This window comes from Hermetia illucens, chromosome 5, assembly GCF_905115235.1.
Source record: "Hermetia illucens chromosome 5, iHerIll2.2.curated.20191125, whole genome shotgun sequence".
Lineage (NCBI taxonomy): Eukaryota > Metazoa > Arthropoda > Insecta > Diptera > Stratiomyidae > Hermetia > Hermetia illucens.
Window position 1 is genome coordinate 13,373,736 of NC_051853.1, and position 18,931 is coordinate 13,392,666.

The 18,931-nt window shown below is 46.1% G+C and overlaps 1 long non-coding RNA gene across 1 annotated transcript; it reads left to right on the forward strand.

Moving 5' to 3' along the window:
• Positions 1 to 5,838: 5,838 nt before the first annotated feature.
• LOC119658375 lies at positions 5,839 to 6,552 on the forward strand. The gene is made up of 3 exons (XR_005250223.1): positions 5,839 to 6,025; positions 6,213 to 6,304; positions 6,399 to 6,552. It is a non-coding gene; the product is annotated as an uncharacterized LOC119658375 (long non-coding RNA).
• Positions 6,553 to 18,931: the final 12,379 nt, after the last annotated feature.

Consider the following 18,931-nt stretch of genomic DNA (forward strand, 5'->3'; position numbering starts at 1 on the left):
TGTTTACAGAGTTTGCCAGCACGGTAGCAAACAGATTTTCTTAGGGAAACCCCTACATGGCGGTGGTGCAGTGAAAAAGCGTTGCCTTTCACGAAGTGTCTATTTAGCCGCAACCATCAGGGTCGTTATCAACACTCCCTAAAACACGACTTTAGTTTGCAGTAAAAGAGCTGACTTGCACCTGAACAGGTTCCCACATTCTTATCTACGCCAGATTATAAAGTTCATTTGGTATGTGCCGTAAACTGCAATTTCCATGAGTAATTTTGCACCGATCCGAATCCAATGGCTGGCTGGCACCTACCTACATACCTGGCTTTATCTTGTGCACGTCTATCACGACGCATATGAATCTATAAAGTAAATCTGTACACAACAGTGTGGGGATATTTACAGCAAGGATGTTATCACACTACATGATCGCTTAGAAGTATCCGACCAAAATTGTTAATTATGAAAATCCGCAAAGTTTGCCTGCCATGAAAAGTGGGGTTTTCACCTGAACACTCACGCGATAAGATGGCAAATATTAACTGAAAATTTGGGAAAGCAGTTAAAAACTTAACGATATGGTGGGCCCTTGAACACTTTTGGTGTTTATCGCTATAAAAAGTGCAAGAACAGAAAAGACTGTGTAACTGAGAATGAGTGTTGTTGTCGCTAAAATTAGCGACGCCTGGGAGGGTGTAAAGCTCAAAGTCATCCCCTTCGACGAGACCCCGAGAGGATCAGTCGCTTACATCTCATTGTCGAAGATTCGCATGGGTAAGGACAAGCTTGGGTAGTTACCAAGGTGGAGGAACCCCAGGCGCACAGCCAAACTTTTCTGTTCCTTAAAAGCGGAGAATGTGTAGAGGCACTGGAAAGTGCGGTTCGGAGTAAGGAACGCAAAGGAGAAAGTGCTCCACTCCATGAAGCCGTTTGAGGATAAGTTTTTCCCATTATAATTTTCTGATAATAACAACACTTTGGCTTTGCTTTGGTTTACACTTTTCTTTCTTTGACCACTTTTCAAGTGACTCTCTCGGTCTTCTCAAGAGCCTCTGTCATCTTGGCATTTTTCGCCTCAGTCTGCTGTAGGCAGTCAACTGTTTCCACGGCCGTTCAATATGGCGTCAGAGGCGAATTCGCGGTGGCGCTCAGGTTCGGGCATCCGAAGTGCCGCCACATCATTCCGCCCCAAACTGAAACCACGTGAGTTCAGCTGAGCAAACCGACCACAAGATGCCGGTCACTGACATTTCGCTAATGCTTTTTGAAGCGACCACGGGCTCGTCGAATGCTTTCGGCCTCGAGAAGGAGACCCACTTGGGCCCGCTTCGGACGTCGCGCTTGAACGAGTGCTCACCTCGCTCCAGAACTCTAAAGGGGCCCTCATGTGGTGGTTGCAGCAGTCTCCGAGGAGTGTGCACCCGAATGGGAACCTGTGAACACGTCCCGAGGTTCTTGGTGGTGTTGACCTCCGCCGTCGCATGTCGGGAAGGTGGAGTCGGTCGCAGCTTCAAAACCGCGTCTCTGAGAAGACGCAGCATTCCAGAGTCGCTTAACCCTGCTTTGATGTCCAACTTCGAACGGGGAGGGCGCAGATTCTCTCCATACACCATATCCGCGGGGTTGGCCGCGAACTTCTCACTTTAGGCTGTACGGACGCCGAGGAGGACGAAAGGAAGCCATTAGGGCGGCCTTCAGCGTCCGGTGCCAACGTTCCAACATAACAATGAAGTGTGGATGGTACGCAGTAGTTGTAAGCCGCTTGAAAGCAAGGAGCTTTCCTAACTCCGCGAAAAAGTAGATTCGAATTGCACTACCTGGTCCGTATAATAACGAGCAGAACACCAAAGCGCGGAATCCACTCTCGACAGAGGGCCTCGACACATGATTGTGCCATAATGTTAGACAGAGGTTTTGCTTCAGGCCACCGCGTAAACCTGTCAATGATTGTGAGGCAATACTTGTACCCGTGTGAGTCTCGCAAAGGATCGATGATGTCGAGATGGATAATGTGGAAGCTCTTGGTTGACCTAGGGAATACACCTAGCTCCTTTCGAACGTGCTTCATGACCTTGCACTTTTGGCACGCGATGCACTGCCTGGCCCAAGAATTTATGTACTTGTTTATGGACGGCCAGAAGTATTTTTCAGTGACTAACAGATTTGTCGTCCTGTTACCTGGATGCGCAAGATCCTGCATTCCCTGCGACAATGTGCGGAATGAATGGCCTGGGTCCCTTATCAACGTTCTCGCAAAGTAAATAAGAGTTTAAATGAAAAATAGGAAACTCCTTGAATTTGTATTTGGAATTTGTCTTCAGGCTCTGAAGTTCTGCGTCGTCTTTTAGTGCCTCGGTAATTGCCGTATAATCGAGCGTGGCCGGGACTGTGATCTCCGCGATTCGAGACAAAGGATCAGCAATCACGTTGTCTTTTCCAGACACGTGTTGGATATCCGAAGTAAACTGGCTGATATAACTCAATGGCCAAGTTGGCGAGGGTACGCTTTGTCAGCTTTTGTCTAAGCGCGATAGGAAGTGGCTTGTGATCCGTGAACATGGGGTACGATCTGCACTCAACAGAGAAATTTTATGCCGAGGTACGCAGCGAATGGCTCACGATCATAGGCGCTATAGTTACGCTAAGCTTGCTTGAGCTGTTTTGAAAAGACCCTCAACGGTTCACAGATTTGATTCACCCGTGGGTGAAGAGCGGTGCCTACCGTTGTAGCTGAGGCATCGAGGAACATAGCTAGGAGTGCATCTGGCTGAGGAAATGCCAGCAGTGTTGCATCAACAAGCTTTTGTTTGACTCAAGCGCATGGACGACCTTAACTGATCACGCAACCTTGCGGGGGTCTTTAATTTTTGTTCCCAGACAAGTAAGCATTTAGGATCACTTGAGGAGGAGCGTCATTGGTTAAGAAACGACGATAGAAGTTTAACATGCCAAAGAACCTTCGCAGATCCTTTACCGTGGTTGGTACGGGGAAAGCTCTTTATCGCCTCAACCTTTTATGGGTCAAGTTGGATACCGCCAGGGGTTATCAAGTGGCCTGTACCGTACTTGACTCTGGAGGAATCTGCATTTCTCAGCGTTTAGGACAAGGCCGGCCGCAAGGAGATGTTGAAAAATGCACTCGAGATGTTCCAAGTGGTTAGATTCGGAAGAGGAAGCGACCAAAACACCATCCATGTGGACGAAACAAAAGTTCGAGTTTCGTAAGACATAGTGGATGAACCTTCGGAAAGTCTGGGTAGCGTTGCACAAGCCGAAAGTCATCCTAGTGAACTCAAAGAGTCCGAAAGTTGTGCAGATAGCCGTCTTCGGGAGTGATAGGTATTTGATGATATGCCTTCGTTAAATCCAAAGTCATAAAAACACGGCAGTTCGTACGTGAGTGCGCAAAATCATGAATGAGTGGGATATCGGTCTGGAATTATCTGAACATTCAGACACCTATAATTTCTACATGGCCACCATTCGCCGTTTGACATAGGGACCAAATGAAGTGGAGAGGACCAACAGCTGTTCGATGGTCTGCAGATACTCTGTTTCATCAATCAATCTTGAGATCCTTTCTGCGCAACAGCAAGCTTCTGGGGTGAAAGTGGACGCACCTTTGAGAAGATTGGTGAGCCGGTAGTGTTGATATGGTGCTGCACATCGTGCTTCACCGGCTGGGAGAAACTACTTTCCGTAAAAAAATTGCGATATTTTCTGCGGAGTGCTGCGTCAAATACGGGGACGCTAAGGTGCGCCAGATCGAAACGCCACGAAAATATTCGGCGCAGGCTAAGACTCAGGTCAATCTGCCTATAGTCATAAGTGCGGTTGGGTGAAGGCCGCTAGTCGCAGGTGGTCCGTGTCGACCGGGAAGGAGGTCCAAGATTGTAAGGCCACGTGGTACCACACTTCAGGTGACCATGGCCGAGGCACCCAACGAGTCGAGTCTTTCTTTGTTATATTAAACGTGCATCCGGTGGTACATTTAGTCGCTGAAGTTCCGTATTTACGAAGTTCCGTATTTACGATGGTATCAGCAAGTTGCGGAGGCCGATGAGTGTCCTGGCGTGCGGCCACTCGAACGCCCATTTCGGGAAGCGGACTTTGACCGTAATTACTATCGAGATTTACCTCCTGAACGCAAAGTACCAACCGTCGCCGCGAGCTTTGCGACCGCGTCGGGCAGTGTTGTGTCAACATAGAGTCGTCCGTTTCCCGAGTTTTGTCTCGGGAAACCTTTACGACAACGGCGTTTGCGTACACCTCCTGCATTTTATCGGTCGTGGCGAACAACACCTCCACCAATTCCGAATCCGCGCAGGCCAAGATGTGCGGGTGCTCCCCGGGAGTCGGTGCAGCCAGAGAGACTTTAACAGCTGAGGGACGTCCTTATCCCCACCCAGCTGAGTCATTTCTCGTAGCAACTGGCTAGGGGTGCAGTCGCCTAGCGTCAGCTCATTCAGGAAGTGATTCAGCTTTGATTCCTCACGCAATTGCAAGATTCCTTTTGAGTGTCTTGGTTGTTGCCGAATTTCTTTGGCAATATGATCAGCTTGCCGCGATTGGGACAGTGCCTAACGACTTATACGAGTGTGAGTTATGTCGTTTACTTAATATTGACCATTGCCACCAAATATGTAAAACACTCTCTTTGTGCTATGTAAACTGCGCTCCCACACTTTCGCTACAAGGTAATGCCCTGTATTTGATGGGATCAGAAGGGACCGATCCACTACATTTTGTAATTAACTCAAATTTGTCGGTCTGTAAAAGGGACAATACATCTACCTTCCATTTTCCCAACTCTGAGAACTGTGACGGTTTAGAGGAGGTCCTTGATGTCATCCTACTAACTAACAATAGGATTCTTACGGTGAAGAACCGGAGAGTGTCTGAACAGAAATCCTTCTTAGATAATAGTTGGATATTTTTCAGTCTAGATCTTGCCGCAGAGGTCTCCAAATCTTTCAGACACCCCAGGAGGATTGACTAGAGGAAGTTTGGTCAAGCTATCTACAATAAATTCGCGAAATTTGGGAAGATTGGCATCACAGACGAACTCAAAGTCTCAAAGAACTCAAGTCAAAGGTCTGGGCTCTGGAAAAGGCATTCGAAACTGCCAAGAGACGGTTTTGGTTGGACGTTTGTCAGAAGATTGCAAGGACCAGCGGATGTGCGGAACTCAGTAAAATTGTATCCATGAAACATAGCAGCCCATCCTTTCTTAAAAAGTTGGAAGGCTTCTAGACGGAATCTTCTGGAGAAACTCAGGAGCTGCTGATGCAGACGTACTTCCTTGCCAGTGAGGAGAACTGTGAGTCTCAGCGTTGTTTGGAGGGTATTTAACTCTAATTGGGCGGGACTATCAAATCGGTAATTACCGAGGATAAATTCACCTGGGATAGATGACTATCTCTGCAATGAGGACGTGTAAAGATTAAAAAAGACCGGACATAACACGTACCCTTGGGAGGTACCGTTGTTAATCAAGGTTGAGTCTCCATCAATCAACAGTTGCCTGGAGTTCCTGAGCCTAAGGATTCAGATTGAGATATCTGTAGGTACCTTGTGTTCCAGCTATACACCTTCCAGCACTTCCCGGTCAAGTCGCCGGTCAGCGTTTTTGATGTCAAAAAAGGCTCGGCTTTTGACCACTATTATGTGAAGGACTCCATTTAGGGAGCCGTGCTGGACTTTTCTTTTCTGTATGCGTAACATTTGTTAGGTAGCCATTGGAAATCCTCAAGGAAGCGAACCAGGTTGAATTTAATAAGGGATCTGAGCAATTTAGCAAAAACATGTGTCAATCAAATCTTGTCTAAAAGTCAGTTTGACGAAAACTTTCCCTTCTTAGTGTTCCCTTTCGTCGGAACAAGGATAAACAGCACACAAACCACCCACTAACCACCAAGTTAACTGGGAGTGGGGGTGGTCTTTCCTATCTTGATTGGAACTGCCGATAGTATTTCTGTGCAGTATTCATTGTGGTCGGTGAAGCCCAGGTAAACGCATTATAGTTGCAAAGCTGGTGAGATATTACAACACTTTAGGTTTCAGTTGGGCCTCGGAAGTGCTGCAATGCTTCCAGCCTGTGTTTGCTCGCATTTGTTGTTTTTGTTTGGCTAATTAGTTGCTTTAAATTGTTGCCTAGCGTTGAGCGATAATAGAATTAGTATCTATCGAGTTGATTGATTGAAATTATTGCTGATTTGCAGGAACATGGAAATATTGTTTATTAAATCAAGCGGAAGGAAATTACATGTTTTAGATCTGCTTGCAAGTATCGTTTGGAAAGTTTGATTAAAATGTAATTGAGCGTCCCCCAATGACCGAGTTTCGATGAATCCTTGCAGGCGTAATATATTCCTGGTATTATTTCAGTTGAATTTTGCATTTTCCAGGGGCTGTTCAGGGTAATTTCAAATACGCAACTAGAGATGGATTTGTTTTATTTGGTGCTTATTGGGGCACATAATCCGGTTGTTATGAAAAATGGTAATCCGGAGTGGAGATATGTGAAACTATTGATCATTGAAGCGGAAGTTAACTAACAAAAATTCGGATGTATATTAAAATTTGAGCTTTTCAACAAAAGAGTATAAAATGACTGCCATATTTTATTTAAGTGCATAATTCCTCTCACAACATCCTCGCGGTGTCCGTTGGAAACCATCTTCGGATGGGCCAAGAGTATGTAGCGCTGGGCTGGGAGTAGGCCCATCCAACTGACGAGGATCCGTTTGTCTGCTGGTCATGTGCTAGGACCATCTGGCGGGGGGATGAGCCGAAGCAACAGCCTGGGGATCATCCTCTCTGCACTGGAGAAGGTGCTAATAGGACCCCAAGCCAAGGTGGAACAGCATACGCAAAAGGCTGTGTGGCCAATGAGGTGCTTGGTAAGACCCTTACCTTGATGGTCAGGCTAGCCAAGGTGGACATTCCCGGACTACTTGTGGGACTAAGACATGGGCTCAATTAAAAAAAAAAAACAAATAAACCGACGATAGAGGGGTGGTGATGCCAGGCGCATCATCGGAGGACAGGAGCCGTCTAAACCAGCAAACTCGGTGCCAGCTGTAGGACTGGTATGCTGAAACCCCCCAGAGTAAGGCGGCAGACGGACTTGTGATTTCCTGGAATCCACTGCCGTCAAGATGGGTGTAGCGAGTACCAGACGAAGTACTCCTAACCTGAAACCCTCGCCGTCGGGGGATCTCAAAAGGAAAAACCGACAAGAACGTCTGTCACCAGAAACCGGCTAAGAAGCGAAGGTCCACTGATGTCCTGCTTAAGAGCCAGTACCAGAAGGCCATGCATATTCCCAGGAATATTGCTAAGAATAAGAAGGCCGGCACTGTCGACGAGCGGGATGAAACAAAATCTCACTAAATACCACGCGATTGTTGAGGAATACAACAGGACACGCCTAGCAAACAAGCAGAAGGCGAATCCCATCGTTCTGAAACGCAATCGATCTCAAGACGAGGTCGAACAAGCTCACAAGTGGAGCAGAGTGGGCAAGAGCTCGGGCATTAAACAACATCTGCAGTTGACGGTCACGAACTGCGAAACGCTTCAGTGAAGTGGCTAGGAGTCAGCGGAGATGGTCATTGAGCATCTCCTGGATGCCAAAGGCAGACACGCGGGATCCATCTTCTGCGTTGATTCCTCTCAGCTTGTCCGTGGACTCCATGTTTTGGCTTGCGAGAACCAGTTGTCCAGGGACTCTCGGGGTTCGTGTGTAGCCAAAGTCATCCCTTATATCTCAAGAGGCAGCATGCGTGGGATGATCCCAGTGAATATTCTAGCCGATGAGGCAAACCGTTTGTACTCGAATCATGAAGCGGGCCTGAGCAAGCAATGTGAGCGAATGAGCTCATTGGCTGCAAGGCAAACGACATTGGACCATGCAGAGAATGGACGGTGGGCACACTGGCTTATCCCAAACACAAGTATGTAAACTCTGCGAAACCAGGGTGAGACGAGGTACGATCTGACTCAGTTTTTAACCGAACACGAGAGTGTGAAGAAAATATGAGAGATTTTAGTCGGTAAGAGTCCGACGTGCGGTCCTAGATTTCAGATGCGTATCCATGATGGATTTTCCCCGGCCCAAAAAAAAAGACAGAGAGACAGGCAGACATTGAAACAATTTTAATAAGGTTTTGTTTTAGAAACAACACCTTAAAAAAGAGCCACAAGTGCAGACCACAGCACTAGTCTAGAAACGTGACTACTGTAGGATTTTTCAAGTAGACCCGCAGATACAATCCGATCTAAGTAGGGTCGATCAAAGCGTTGGTTTTGGTTTGGCGGTATATTCTGGACTGTCAGTGAACCCTCCACCCACAGCGATCATCAGGTAACCAGCAACTCACGGATCTAAAAATAAGGAATCAGGTTGACTTGCGAAGACAATTGACGAGTGAACATTCACGGAAGTGTAGTTGGAGGAGGACACCCTTCCGTCAGACTTATCAGACTGACAATTCAATTGCATACAGGTAGATCAACTGGTTAGTGGCTTGGTTAAAAATGTCATGCATGAATAGAGAAATACTGGAAAATATTATGCAGTGAGTGCTCTTGATGTACCAAAGGCATTGAACTAGACCAATTGGAACTTAATAAGGAAGTCTGGAGCGACAATTGATGTCCGTATGCAGACGACTATGGCTTAGTACACGGAAGATCCAATTGATTAGACGCTGCCTCGTTCCTAACAGCAGAATACAAAACAGAGGCAGTGTTTATCGCGAAGCATAATAAGGAATAGAATAACAAACTACACCAAAATGTCAAAGCAATCAAATACTTTAGAGTAATGATAGACGCTATGCTTAACATCCAACAGGATTTGCAGACTTTACAGAAGGACTGTTTTAAAACTGTTCTGTGGCTTCAGATCCAACCCAGACAATGTGTGAAACAACACAGAAGTAAGGGGATAATTCTTGTGGCTTAAAAATCCTTCCAAACAGATGGACAGATGAACAATGCATAAATTTTAAATAGTCCTTGTTTTCTACGAAAAATTAAGACGCTTGAAAAATTCATAGCAACTATTATGCTAGAAACATGTTGAGAACTCAAGATCGATGTTCACCAATTATTTGCTTACTTCAAACAAACGACTGCGTTGACCGAAACGTACTGCCCAAGATGGTACTTGACTTGGAAATCCCAGCAGGAGTCTCAAATTTTACAAGAATGACAATGACCAACTCGATAACACAAGACAGCCTGATGGATACCTTTGTCAGGCTAAATCAAGGAAATGAGCTGGCAGCAAATGAGAGATGAGTAGGTAATGTGAGTTAAAGTGATATCACCTACCATCATCGACCACGATTCAAACATCACCGAACATCACAACATCACTTAACATCACCACTCAGTAGAGAAATGGTAATGACATTACTCTTGTGATAAACAACGTTTCTTACTGACTCACTCGCAAGAGAGGCAAACGAGCCACAAGACCCGGACGCGGATAGAAGTGCTGCGACTGAATCTTTAGTGAACTCAATAATGAGCCTTATCACGGTTGGAGTTGCAGGCCTGGCCTCAGACTTCGGTAAAAAGTACAGCTTGCTTGAGGATAAGATGGAGTAACCCTTGTATCGGTGAATACAAAAGAGCTTCCGGGAAGCATATACGCGAACGAAAAAGTATGTGCAGACGTCCAGCTCCTTGGGGGCGTTAATATTCGTCGGAATGAAATGGCGGGAGTGATCTGAGCATGAGCACGGGGTCTCGAAGCAAGCGCAAAAACCACACAAAGTGGTGGAAAGGGTTGACTTGGTATCGAACACAGGATCGCAAGGGAGTCTCAAATTCTCTCCGCATACTAGTTCGACGGAGCTAGCGGGAAACTCTTCATGATGCGCTGTACGTAGGCCAAGTAGAAGAAAAGGCCGGACTTGCAATCAGAAAGAGTTATCATGTGCCATTACTGCGACCTTCAGTGTCCTATGCCAGGGTTAACATCCCATTGAATTACGGATGGTACGCAGTCGTCCGATGGAGTTTTAAGCTTAGAAGTTTGCCTAACTGTGGGTAGACTCGAACCGCACTCACTGATCAGTAATGACTTCAGCTGAAACTCCAAAGCATAGGATGCATTCCCAACAAAAGATCTCGGTGATCGATTGTGGGGAAATGTCGGCCGGTGTTGCCTCAGACCACCGCGCGAACTTATCGACGATTGTGAGACAATACTTGAAGCCATTCGAATGTAGATCATGTGAAACCACTTGGAAGACCGAGGGAATGAGCCTACTTCTTTTTGTACGTGCTTGGTGACTTTAGACTTCCGACACGCGATACAATGTCTAGCCCAGGAGGTAACATCCTTATTCATTGAGGGTCAAAAATATTTGCTAGTAACAAGTCGATTCGTTCCCCGAATGCCTGGGTGCCTAAGATTGTGTACTGTATGGAATACTTCCTTGCGAAAAGTGGCGGGAATATATGATCCAGGTCCATTTTCAGAAGTCTCGCAGAGTATTTCGGAGGTTGAGACGAAAAGGGAAAACCCCCGAAATTTGTATTTGGGGTTGTCTCTGAGGCGCTGAAGCACTGTACTTCGGCGGTTGTCGAAAAATCGAACATGGCAGGGATTTTCACTTCTGAAATGTGTGACAAAACGCTGAAGCTACAGTGACCTTGCCAGACATGTACTAGATGTCCGAAGTAAACTAGCTTATGAAGTTCACGTGCCGAAGTCGGCGAGGGGACGCTTTGTCGGGCTTCTGCTTTGAGGTAATGATGATTGAGGTATTATTATTATTCTGTTAAGGGAAAGTCGCACCGCGTCCTTGAAGAACTATTGTGCCCCTTTTACTGGTTATAGTGTACCTGTTGATCATAGTATCTCAAGCAGGCCTGTAACCGTTAGGAACTTTAGTATGTTCCCCACTTCCAGAAGTTTCAGCTTTGCATCTGGTATTAAGTGTTCTCCCAGATGTATCGACCTACTTTGCACAAGTGCCGGACACTGTCCCAGGATGTGCATAGAGGTTTCGTCCTCCTCCTCACAGAACCTGCAGGCAATGTCCGTAGATATCCCTAGCTTCCCTAGGTGGTAGTTCAGCCGACAATGACCAGTGAGAATTCCCACTATGATTCGAAGGTTCTTTTTGGTGAGGTTTAAGCAATCCTTTGTGCGCATGGGTTCGCATCCCCCAATTAGCACCCTGGACTGCTCCATCCCTGGTAGACCCGTCCAATATAGTTCCCTCAACCGTTTCTCTTCGTTTCTTAGATTCATAGCCATGAAACCGTTTTCGATTCCACAGAAGGGTTCTGGCCCGTGTAAAGGCATCGCTGCTCCCTTCTTGGCTAGTTCATCCGCTGCCTCATTGCCTTCCAGCCCAGCATGGCCTGGAACCCAAAGTATCCAGACCTTGTTGGACGAGCCGAGTGTATTCAGTCTCTCAAGGCATTCCCATACTAGTTTAGAGTTCACCTGGTTGGACCTAAGTGCCCTGATCACTGCTTCGTTATCGGTGAGAATAGCTATGTTCTGCGCCCTGTAGTTCCTTTGCAGGTTAAAGGAGGCACATTTGTCTATGGCGTAAATTTCCGCCTGGAATATGCTAGTGTACCTGCCCATTGGCTCAAAGTACATTTTCCTTGGACCAATGACACCGGCACCCGCTCCCTCTGCTGTGAGGGATCCGTCAGTGTACCAAGTAATCAGTTGCTGGTTTAAGCCGATGATTGAGGTAATGCCATTAGTGAAGCGTCCGCCAGCTGTCGTTTGGCTAACTCCAATGCCTGGACAGGTCTCAGTAGACCACGGAATCACACATGAATTTTAGGTCGTGGGTCCAGACAAGTAGACATTGAGAATCGCTTGATGTTGTACGGTTTTGGGCAAGAAACGACGATAGAAGTTTAACATGTCTAAAAACCAACCGAGAAACCAGATCTTTGACCGTTTTAGGTTGTGGGTAACCTGAAACTTGTCTGGATGCGAGTGGGTTCACTCAGGGGAAATCGTGGGGCCTAAAAGCCTCACCAGTTGTTGAAAGAATTTGCATTTTTCAACGTTAAGTACCAGACCGGCCTCAAGGAGACGTTGAAAAAAGCATTTGAGATGTTCCAATCGGACTCAGAGGAAGAGGTTACCAAAACATCATTCAAGTACAGGAAACAAAAGTTAAGGTTTCGCAGGACAGAGTGGATGAACCTCTGAAAAGCTTGCGCAGCATTGTACAGACCAAAAGAGATCCATGTGAACTCGAAGCGTCCGAAGGGTGTGCACATTGCCGTTTACGGAATATTTTCTGGAGCTACAGGGATTTTATTGTAAGTCCAAAGTCGTGAAAACATGGCAGTTAGCGAGGTCGAGCGCAAAGTTGTGGATGAGTGGTATGGGGTAGTAGTCGAGAATGGTCTGAGTATTTAGACGTATGTAATCGCCACATGGTCTCTATTTGCCGTTCGACTTTGAGACCATGGGTAGTGGAGAAAACCAGCAGCTATTTGATCGTCTGCAAATACCCTGCTTAAAAGTATGTCAAAGTCTTTTTTAGCGGCAGTGAGCCTCTGGGGTGGTAATGGACGCACCTTCGAGAGGTTAGGTTAGCCAGTAGTGCGGATGTGGTGCTGTATGTCATGCTTAGCTGGCTGCGAGAGACTCCTTTCGGTAGTTATGTTGCTGTACTTTTAAAGAAGCGCACGAATGCTAGGGTCGGCTACTTCTTCAAAAATGATAGAAAGACTGACAGTTGAGCTGGTGGCAAGTTTTCCTGAGGAGTTGAGCGAGGTTACGGGGTCTATAAAGCAGTCCTTTATAGACCCTGCAACTTGCAGATCCACTAGCAATACATAGTGGCCTAGAAAATGTGCGCCTAATATGGGACTGCAAATGTTCGCTATAGAGAAAGGCCATGCAAACGCTCATCGAAGTCCCAGACTTATATCCACTTGCCTCTAGCCGTAAGTGTGTATTGTAGAAGGGTTCGCGGTCGCTAGTTTGAGTTGTTGCAGGATCAGTTTGTGATTCGGAGATACCGGGAGAACTGAGATGCCCGCGCTCATGTTGTTTAGGTAATTGCGCTTGCTCAAAGAATCGTAGATGGTAAGGCGGCGTGCAGCTGCTTTCTGGGAAGCCGCCGCCAGATCTCCCAACGAGTGTAGTTTTTTGGTGCTGTGTACGTGCACGGCCTGGTATACTTTTTTGCCTTGTCGGTAAAGATGCGGTGGTACCAGCGTACTGCAGGACTCGTTGAGGTCCCCAAGGCGCGACTACTCAATCGCCCATTTCTGTTGGCGGATCGCGCACGAATCCGAGAGTGACCTGACAAACACAAAGCTCGCTTAGAGACCGTAGCCGTGAGGGTGGCCACCGTCTGGTCAAGCTCGGCAATTCAGCCCCCGACACGAACTGGCCAAGATGGCCTGGGTGCCAAAGCAAATTCAGAATCTCCACTCCGACCTTGTCCCCATCCAACGGCTTAATCTCACGCAGCAGTCGCCTAAAGGGAGCTACAGCTTTGCACGCTTGATGAGAGTGTCCTTTAAGTAAGAGCACTCTTCAAGCACGTCAACGAAGAACTCAATGGACTCCTCCAGGGGGAAGAGTGCATGATTAAATTATCAGTAGGGATGGCAGAATTAAATTATCAGTAGGGATGGCAGAAATAGGGGGTTTCTAAGGTTTTGTAGAACCTTTTTAAGTTGACTTATTATTTTTAAAAAAACTTATACTTACTAACATAACATCTTTTGAAAAGGGTAGAACTATGAATCCTACCAGATAGAACCTTCCATACCTGAAACGCCGAGCTTCCGGTTTCCGACTTGGTATCTTTTCTAATAATTTGTATTCAGCATAATTAACATGTCCCCATACCATATATATAGTTTTGCATACTTTCCAGCCCAACATAATACCACGCAGGATTTATGGTGTCTCGCACATCTGTCTGCTGCAAAACGTTCGTGGGACCATAATTATTGTGTCACCGACATTCAAAACCATAGAAATTGTGGTACGCGTACATATGTCTAACCACGAAGCCATCATTGCTTTATTTTTACACTGAACCATTTTACGCAGCTGAAATGAGCAATTATTCAAATATTCAAATGCATATCAAATAATGGGCGGGAAATCGTAGTTAAATTTGGCCATTAAATTTTTTAAGGGTTGTTGGGAAATAATGTTTTTTTACGTACATGTGACATAATATGTGTAAGAAACCTAGAGTACTTCATAAATGTACGTAAGTTAATTATATGTTTACGCATACATGAGAGGGTATGTGCAGGTCACATGGTCGTGTGAATTACGAGGACACCCCGCAGTCACCACCCTGAAATAGCAATAATAACCACACTTGGATCCATGTTCGTTTTGATATCAATGTTCATTTGGCACAATTCAGACCGGCAAAATGGATTTAATACGCTTCGGATTCAAACTTTAAACTTCATAAAGTTTGCGGTTTACTGCGTCCTGTGTAGGACATTTCGGGTTTGAATAGAACAGAGGGTGCAATAGTTGCGGTCTACTCATGTGAACATTAAGTTAATTCGTTTAATTATAGGAAGTATAAACACGGAAATTTATACGATATGTTGATATATGCCAAGATAGCAGGTGTTTATGTAATTCAGTGCTCTTTTAGTATCCTTTTTAAAACGGTATAACATGGTTGTGAATAAGGAATTTTCATATGTATACATGAAGGGTGATCCATAAACAAGGGGGTAAGGGAATTTGTTAAAAATAGGTAAAAGATGAAAAAAATTGATAAAAGCATGAAAAAATAGGTGAGCAGATTCACTCTCACTCCTTTCTAGTCACATCCGCAAAGATGCTATTTCGGGGAGTATTCAAATTAATATGCCAGCACTCGAAGAGAGAAGAAAAGTAAGAAGACCCCACTTGTCCTTATACCACAGTTGCACGTCGGTTCAAGTAGTTTAAGCCTGCATCCTACGTGAGTTGGAGCTTTAGAATATAAGGAATATAAACAGGACATTCTGGGCCTAAGCGGAGTAAGATGGTGGAACTTTGGTGAGTTTTCCTCTCCTTCTTGCCGTGAGTGGTAAAGTGTTTTTGTATTCTAGAAATCCAAGTAGTAGCAGTCGCGAATCTGGTGTCGGGTTGTTTCTGACGCCTAAATCAAGGCGCACTCCTTTGACCTGGGAGTCGGTTTTTGACAGACTTCTGATTACAAGATTCCGGTCCGGGTGAAGGAGTATCCCAATTGTTCAGCGCTATGTACCAACGGAGACTTCCGATATAGTGGAGAAGGATGCTTTCTGCGAGCAATTAAATGCAATACAGGGAAATCTTCCTCAAGGTGACAGTGTGATTGTGATGGGTGATTTGAATGCTAAGGTGGGATCTGACAACAGTTTGCGCGGACATGTGATGGAGAAACACGGTATTGGTGACCGCAACGGTGAAGGTGGAAGGTTCATGGATTTCTGTAACTTCCACCGCCTCGTCATTGGTGGCACATTGTTCGATCACAGAGTCTGCCATGAGGGTAATCAAAGAACGCAAGCAGTAGAAGGCTCCATTGACCGCTTCGGGTGATGGTGTGCAGAACGCCCTCGAACTCCGATACCGAACGAAATCCCGAAGAGTTCTGGTAAGTATACGCGTGGCAAGAAAGAATTTGCTATTATACTGAGCAGGGAAGCGGAAGATGCCGTAAAACGCGAAGTTCAAGTGCTTCACCCGGAGTGGCCAATAGAGCCTTCAACATCTTCCGTCCCTTGATCCGCTTGCACGATCTTATTTCACCCCAAAGCGACTTGGCAGACCACCTGTGTAGCACCCGAGAAAAGAGCATTTTTGATGGCAGATAGCGTTTGATCAGCAAGATAGCTCTTCCACCTTCTAGCAAAGGCGGGATCATACAAGTGCAGCGCATGATGATGATGCTCTGAAACTTGGGTTTATGGGAAAGCACTTTGAATAGGTGCATGGAAAGAATGTCCATAATTTGAAAAGCAGCCTGAACGATAAGACGATTCTACAGTTCAGTCCTCCAATCCAGGCTGATTTCATACCGAGTGATCATCTGCTTGATTACTTTTTCTCATGGGGAGAAATCAACCTCCATATTTCGACGGGTGAACAATAAGAGATCATTCGGTATGGATGAAACTCCGTTGAGGCATCTACTGGGCGTTACCATTCGAAATTGTTACATCCTGGTTAACAATCTGTTGAACAGTTCCTTCTTTTCAGGATAGTGGAAGAAAGCTCATGTGTTCCCGATTTTAAAGAGAGGGAAGGATTCGTCAGTCCTAAGAGCCTTGAACGGGTATATCAAGAAGAAGGAATTATTGTTAAGTGCGTAATTCGCATTTCCATCTGGACATTCGATAATACATGCAATAACGGACCTCTTCTTTTTCTTCAGCCTTTGTCCCGTTCACAACGGACCTAACATCAGATATTTGCTGACGTTTGCCTTATAGACAGCCTCCTGAAGGACGAGTTGCACAGCCATCTCTTAGCATTGATGTGTAGTATGCTGCATAGCAAGTGCTTCGCAATCACCGATGGAAGTCTCATTACTAACAGAGAATTTCATGTTCTGAATGGCTTGCAATAAGGAACAGTGACAGTGAACGAGAAGATTGTGGGAATGGAGAGGGAGCCGGCTGCAGCGCCCAGAGAAGGACACAGTAAGGGCTGAAATAAACGACGAGAAACGGGATGCGTAAACAGGGAAGAAGACTCGCAAAGTGATGCGGCACCCGCAACGGAGACAGCAACCCAGACAGTACCGCGCAGTGCTATAGTTGCCGAAAGAGACACGGTGGAAACTACTGAAACTAACTAGATGATTTCGATTAAAGCCGAGTAACGCTGTCAACTACTCTGACGAAAGCTGAAGAGGAAAGGCTTATTAAGAAATGTGCGGCAGTTGTGAAGCGCATGCGATCTGCGACGTTCCTCCAGAAAAATGTCAGCAATGGGGTGAAAAACGGTCTGATGAAGCTGGAGGAGCTCCTGCACAAAATTCCGTATAATAGGCGGACATGAAGGGTAAGAGAAAATACGCGGGAAACAGAAACAATCGCACCAAGCAGATCGCAGACAACCCATTCTAGAGCGAACTGGGAAAAAAAAGAAAGGAGGAAGGGGCATCTTAAGAAGACTTTACTCAGGTACTCTCCAGGGCCCAAAAGAATAAGGCGAAGAAAGACAAGAGAAAACAACACATCGCGTCATCAGAAAAACCTCTGTTTAAAATTAAGGCGGACACGAAAGATGGACCTCCAAAGGAAAAGATGGAGAAACACAGAGGGACTAGACCGCCAACTCTGCTTATTAAGCCGATGGAAGGCAAGACTTTCGCGGAAATCTTCAGTGAAATATGTTACAAGGTCAAGCCCGAAGATAGCGGAACGGAAGTGTCTTCCATTCGAAAAACGAAGCTGGAGTAGACCCAAGGACAACAAATAAAATTACGTTCTGTGAAGCAATCAAGGGCCTTCTGGGAGAGAAAGTTTTGTTCCCAGGCCATCAAACGCGAATGTCCGGAAATAACCAATATCCGTATTGGTATCACCTCTGCGAACTCCCGGGTCCAAAAATTCACTGTGATGGAAGTTGCGGATCAATACGCGAGGTAGCTTCTAAACAGCGGGAAAATCAGAATTGGTTGGGTAGTGAGGCGTCCCAACCAAATGTTACAGATGTTTGGATTATAAGCACACGTCTGCAATCTCTTGAGGACCCGACAATGCCCCAAATGCCATCCGGCATGCAAAGAAAAGGAGCGCTGCGTCCTATACAAGGACGGTCTCGCGTCTGATGAGACCATAGCTGATTTAGTGCTTATCCGTGAGAAGTCACCCAGCTTCATGGCACCCTGACATATCAAGTACCGCTGCCATTCTCGGTAGGGTTCTTGCCCAAGGTCGACCGGAAGGTTTTGTCTGGATTCGTTGTGTAGAGATAACGTTTCCCGTATCTACCTTACGCCGAATGAGACGATGCCGGACTTTCGACGCAGGCTTGATGCTCTGAAGGATGCTATCTTGGCCACAGAGGGGCAGATCCGGGCCGGGAGTGACTTCAATGTCAGGGCAGTTGAGTGGGACATGCCTCACACAGACTCCAGAGGGAAACGAATTCACGAAATGGCAGCGAGAACAGGACTGGTAATTTTAAACACTGGATCCACCTCAACGTTCCAGTGCCCAGATTGCTAGATAAGCATTCCAGATATAACCTTTGTGTCTGAGTCACTGATGTCGCTGGTGGACTGATGACGAATTCTGAAAGACTTCTCGACAATCGACAATCAATACATTTTCTTCGAAGTGGTTGACTTTTTCTGTGCATGGAACGTTGCAAATGTGAACACGGAAAATTTTGTCGGAACTCTTGAATTAGGTGGATCCACACTGGAAGGTGGGGGTGGTGGGGCGCTAGCTGACACTGCCGTAAACTCAGTTGCGAACCTGATAACGACGGCCTACGGAGCCTCCATGGCCAAGACGGCATTAAGGCGTAGCAAACCTTCTATTTATTGGTGCACGGTGGAAATTGCAGAGCTTTGGAAGGAGTGTCATAGACCCCGTCACTTAACACAACGTCTAAATGAATGGGAGGAGGCATGTATTTTAGTGACAGAGTACAGATCAGGCTAAAGGAGACTTCGCAGCGTATTAAACAGGAGCAAAGCTCGCTGCTGGCTGGATCTAGTCGAGGAGGTGAATGGGGACCCGTGAGGACTCGGTTACAAACTGGTGACCCGAAAAATCGAAAGAGGGCATTTTCCCTTCTTGTTGGAAGATATCGAGATTTTTTGCTTGAGACTGCTGGAAAAGTGCTCGAAAAGCTGATCAGAAGTAGACTCGCTGAAGCGATACGCTCCTGTTGGAGACTTGTCCTCACGGCAGTTCGGTTTTAGAGTGGGAAGATCCACAGTTTATGCTGTCA